This window comes from Lolium rigidum, chromosome 1 (assembly GCF_022539505.1).
Source record: "Lolium rigidum isolate FL_2022 chromosome 1, APGP_CSIRO_Lrig_0.1, whole genome shotgun sequence".
NCBI lineage: Eukaryota > Viridiplantae > Streptophyta > Magnoliopsida > Poales > Poaceae > Lolium > Lolium rigidum.
The window spans coordinates 260096994-260102993 of NC_061508.1; positions in this window are offsets into that span (position 1 = coordinate 260096994).

Consider the following 6000-nt stretch of genomic DNA (forward strand, 5'->3'; position numbering starts at 1 on the left):
CTCTAGTTCGACCTGGTACTTTCCTTGTGTCGTGAAAATTTTTGCTATATAAACCCCCGGACCCCTGGAGGCCCGTATATCGTTTTCTAGACGTGTTTTGTTTTGAGCTGTTTCTGCCAGAATTTGCTTCGGATCTAGAGCCATCATGTCTTCGTCGGAAACTCCGAAGGACAGCTCCGGCAAGGATGTTGGCAACTTGTACATGAAGGAGCTGAGGATGCACCCCAAGGAGTTGCTGCTCGTTGAAGGAGAACTGCAGATCAAGGATGTCCAGGGTCCTGAAGGAGAAGGAAGCTTGGAAGACGGGATGGAGAAGCTAGAACAAGAGGTTTTCAAATACAAGAAGATGGCTGAGCGTGAGGTGGATATCTTCCACGGGATTGTGTCCGAACTCATTGCTCGAACATGAGAAGGAAACTCGCAAAGCTTTGGGGCGATATCCTCTCACTTCACGACACCACCAACAAGCTCCAAGCACAACTCTATGACGTTCGGAATCGGAACTGTGAGTATGAAAACAGGTTTAAATACATAAGCCGTGCTGCCAGTTTCAGGATTCCCGAGACCAAGATGTCGTTTCTTGATGGAGAGCCTCTTCCTTGGAAGTTTGATGACGGGAGTTCATCACCACCATCGCCGCAGGAGTAATTCATCATCGGTATTGGCATCCCCTTGGTTTGTTCCAAGCTTGGGGGAGTGCCGCGGTATCACATTATCACTATCTTTTACTTTTTATTGTCAAGTAGTGTCATATCATGAGTAGGGAAGTTATCATATAAGATGGGTTGCAGTTTGGAAGTGTCTCTCCTTTAGTTGGTTATCTATGTATCCCTTGGTGTGAGTTATCGTTATGGAATATTAATGAGAAGTCTTATCATTTACATATTGCACATCTTATTTTAGTTTGCAATCTCTATTATATGATTTACCTTGTTGTTAGTATTGGTATCACTTTGGGAGCATTGAATGAATCTATTTGGTTTTGGCAAACTTAGCATTGGTCAATAGCAACAACACTTTGAGGTTTAAATAGAAAAGAGAAATACATGTAGTTGTTTCATTGTCTTTCTTTCTTGTTAGCTCATAGCTTATTATTCGAAGTTAAAATTGTTTGTGCTTACAAGGAAGATGCATGATTGTTTCTAATCACATGTATATTTGTTTGTTTCCTTCAACTCTTATGCTTGCTAATTAGCCTTGCTAGCCAAAGACTTGTACTGAGAGGGAATACTTCTTGTGCATCCAAACCTTAACCCAAACCTATGCCATTTGTGTCCACCATACCTACCTACTATGTGGTATTTTCTGCCATTCCAAGTAGATACTTCATGTGCTACCTTTAAACAATTCAAAACTTAGTATCTCTTATTTGTGTTAATGTTTTATAGCTCATGAGGAAGTATGTGGTGTTTTATCTTTCAATCTTGTTGGGCAACTTTCACCAATGGACTAGTGGCTTCATCCGCTTATCCAATAATTTTGCAAAAGAGCCGGCAATGGGATTCCCGGTCCCAAATTAATTAAACTAAATAGACACTCCTCCATGGTATGTGATTGATGGACGGCACCCGAAGGATTCGGTTAGCCATGGCTTGTGTAAGCAAAGGTTGGGGGAGTGTCATCATCATAATAAAACTAAAATAAAAGGGCACTCCTTCATGGTATGAGATTGTTGGCAGGCACCCGAGGATTCGGTTAGCCATGGTTTGTGAAAGAAAGGTTGGAAGGAGTGCCACACAAAATGAAAATAATATGGGAGCCGCTCTTTGAAGGTTTGTCTGGCAAGGGGGTTAGAGTACCCGCTTCCAGTCGTTGACAACAACAAACACTTCTCAAAATGTTACTTTTATTATCTTTATATGATTGCAAAACTGAAAAAGCTCTAGCACATGATTTAATCCCTGCTTCCCTCTGCGAAGGGCCTGTCTTTTACTTTATGTTGAGTCAGTAAACCTATTTCCCTCCATCTCAAGCAAGCATTTGAGTAGTTGTGATCAAACCATTATATTGTGATTTGCTTCATCATGTCTTTTATTCTTCCTTGTTTAGCACAAGTTTTATCTGAATGAATATAGCTTTGCAAGTTATCAATGATCATGAAGAGACCATTATGATTGAGTATGCAAGTTGTGCCATATAAACTTTAACATAAGAGCGTTGCTCAATGAGATAAATATAATCTGTTAATTGTTCTCTGACCAAGAACGAAGTTTGCCATCACCAACTATGATTTCTTATGCACCTTTATTTGTGATTACCTTATACTTGTTTCAAGTTGAGTTATATGAGGAAGTTGTTTACTATAATGTCTTGTGTGAATGAATATGATGCTTCTTGTCCGTATTTTATTTATCGACTCTTCACTCCATAAACATGTGGTCCTGTTTATCGAGTTCAGTCTCGCTTGGGGACAAGCGAAGTCTAAGCTTGGGGGGAGTTGATACGTCCAATTTGCATCACTATTTTATATCATAATTTGCTGCTATTCATTGATATATTTCATATTGGGACACAATACTTATGTTATTTCATCTATTTTGCATGTTTCATCATTATTGGAGGATCAATCACCGGAGCCAGGATTCTGCGGGAAAAAGCACCGTCAGAACGCAATATTTCGGAAGATCAACCGTGGAAGGAAATTATACCAAAAATCCTATTTTTCAAGATGACGAAGGAAGCCAGAAGGAGGAGCCAGGAGGACCCAGGGTGGGCCCACACCCTAGGGCGGCGCGGCCCATGGCCTGGCCGCGCCGCCATGTGGTGTGGGGGGCCCCACTAGTAGGAAAACCCTTATAGGCGGAGCTTAGTTCTGTGGCGCACCACGAAAAATGCGCCACAGAAACTTTTTTTGTGGCGCACCGGGCAAGGTGCGCCACAAAAATAGCTTAATTTTGTGGCGCACCAAAGAACCGTGCGCCACAAAAACTTGGTGGGCCCCACCAGCTGACACCCCCAATCATTGGTTTTACTATTTCTATGGCGCACGTACCACGGTGCGCCACAAAAATAAGGTATTCTGTGGCGCACGGCCACAGTGCGCCACATACTGCGCCACAGAAATAAGGTATTCTGTGGCGCATTTGTTCAGGTGCGCCACAGAATTAGCGAACCAGATATACAAAAGTGAGCCAACCTCCCACCTACCACACTACACAAGCCATTCTTCTTCCTCCATCTAGCTCGTCCCCCTTCTCTCTCATACCATTTTGACTCTACTTTTCACTTGCTTGGGTATTTATTGCACTTACTTTGGTTGATACTTAATTGGAGTTGAGGAGAAGGCTCTCCATACTCTCTCCTCCTCTCGAACTCATCGATCGCGGTCTCGTCTCGGTATCGAATCTAGAAGGTGAGTAGTTGGAGGAGACATACATATGCTTGGAGGAGACATGCATATGCTTGTAGATCTTGTGTGGCCGTCGTGTGTATGGATGCTTGTTGCAGGTGAAGCGCTTGTGTGTGCCGGTGTGGTGCATGGATGTTTGCCGAAATGTTGATTCATTTCCGTTTCGGCAAGTTTTGCACTACCCATATGTCCTACTTTGAGGAGAGGTCATGCCGAATTTTTCCGCTCCATGTAATACCTTGAGGAGAGGTACGGCCCATGCATGTGTGTGCATTTGGTGCGGTTCTAATTTCCTGTTCTATGTATACCATTTGCGGGCAAGCATGGTCCTCTCGATGAGTTCCGCTCGAATCTCTAGATACAAGATAGACGCGAAGGAGGACATGATTCGGAACAATAGGCGCCGGATAAGATGTCCGTGTCGATCATGCAAACTCGAGCGCTGGATCAACCCCGATTCCGGACAACCGGAGGAGCACTCGCCGAGGCGCGGTTTCATGCAAGACAACCAGGCGCGGCCGGCCCCATCAAATGGTGCGCATGAAGACCATGTCGAGCGAGATGACTATCATCATGAAGAAGACTATCATCATGCCGACGGGGACTATCATCATGAAGAAGAAGTCGGCGGAGAAGATCATCATGAAGAAGAAGATGCCGGCGGAGAACATCATCATGATGAAGAAGAAGATTCCGGCGCGACCCCGCTAATTTCGGCCTTGCGGGACTCTCATGTTCAAGATCTTCTCCTCCAGGAGACGAGCAACGATAGAGTTGCAGCTAGAGAGAGAGCCAAGCTGTCGCAAATGGAGAAAGACGGGATGACTCCGATCTTTCCCGGGTGTCGTCCGCAGGATACGCGCTTGCATGTAACGCTTGATTACCCTTGCGGATGAAGACGCAGAACAAGTGGACCGATTCCAGCTTCAAGCAAGAACTTAAAATTCCGGCACGATCGTCTCCGGAGGGGAACACATTGCCAAGTAGTACCGAGGAGGCCAAGAAAGTCGTGTGTCCCCTTGACCTACCGCACGAAAAATACCACGCCCGCATTAATGATTGTGTGATTTATAGGTGCGAGTACAAGGACAGAACCACATGTCCGGTGTGTGGCCACGGACGGTACAAGGTTGGGAACAAGAAGGTACCTCGAAAGGTGGTATGGTACTTTCCTATCACTCCCCGTCTCGCGGCGGTATTTCGTGGACCCTAAGGAAGCAAAGCTCATGCAATGGCACGCGGAAAGGCGGAAGCCCGAAGAAGATCCGGAGATGGGCTATATGCCGACACACCCTTTAGACGCCGGACGATGGCAAGCATTGGACATCGCCTTCCCTAGGTTCGGGGCGACGCAAGGAACATCAGAGCCGGGTATGAGCACCGATGGACTCAATCCGTTCGGCAACCGGAGTAGCACGCATAGCACCCGGCCTGTGTTTGTATGGCCTTACAACCTACCCCCGTGGCCGTGCACCAAGCAAAGGTACATACACCCGAGTATTCTCATTCAGGGGCCGAAACAACCAGGTGTCGACATGCATTTGTATCTCGGGCTGTCTGAAAGAGGAGTTAGACACGTTGTGGAAGACGCCACCCCGTACGTGGGACGCCTACACTAGAACTTATTTCGATATGAGAGCCGCGTTGATCACGACGGTCACGGACTATCCTGGTTACGCATATGTATCCGCCTGGTGGGCCACGGATTCAACGGCCGTGTGAAGTGCATGGACGATACCCCGCATCTACAACTACCAAGGGATCCCGGGTCCTCGAAAACCGTCTACCCAGGTGCTCGAAGGTGGCTTCACTTGGATCACCCGTGGAGAAAACGCGGTGATCTGTTCAATGGTAAAGATGAGCCCGATGGACCCCCACGCCCGAGGAGCGGCGCGAAATCGATGATCTTCTCGAAAAATTGGAAGGAGTGCCCGGCGCCGGGAAAGAAGCGACCGAAGCCGGAGCCGCTGCTCGGTGTATGGAAAGCGAGGTCTGTTTTCCACGACTTGGAGTACCGGAAGGTCCTCCACACGCCCCACAGCCTCGATGTCATGCACATTACGAAGAAAGTTACCGAGAGTCCGCTTGGCACTCTTTGCAACTCGAGAAAAGTCCAAGGATGGACCGAAAGCAAGATACGATCTTAACCATTTTGGCATCGGGAAAGATCTTCAAGCCCCCGATACCGACGATGATGATGATGATGATGATCGGACGGAAGGGACTCAACGTCTCCGTAAAAGGGCTAAGAAGAACGCGGTGCAGCCTTCCCGCTGCTCGCTTCACAACGAGTCCGGAGGAGCTCGAGCAGCTTTTCAGGTGCCTCCTAGGAGTGAAAGTTCCTCACGGTTACTCGGGGAATATAAGCGGATATCCGGACGTAGCGAAGAAGAGGTTCACCGGGATGAAGTCTCACGATTGCCACGTGCTAATGACGCAGATACTTCCCGTTGCGATCCGAGGCATAATGGACGAGCACGTCCGTGATACGCTGTTTGGCCTATGCAACTTTTTTGACGTTATCACCAGGAAGTCGATCGGCGTGAGGCAGCTCAAGATGCTACAGGATGAGATCGTGGTGATACTATGTGAGCTCGAGATTTACTTCCCGCCCGCATTCTGTGATATATGCGTCCATCTCCTTCTCCATG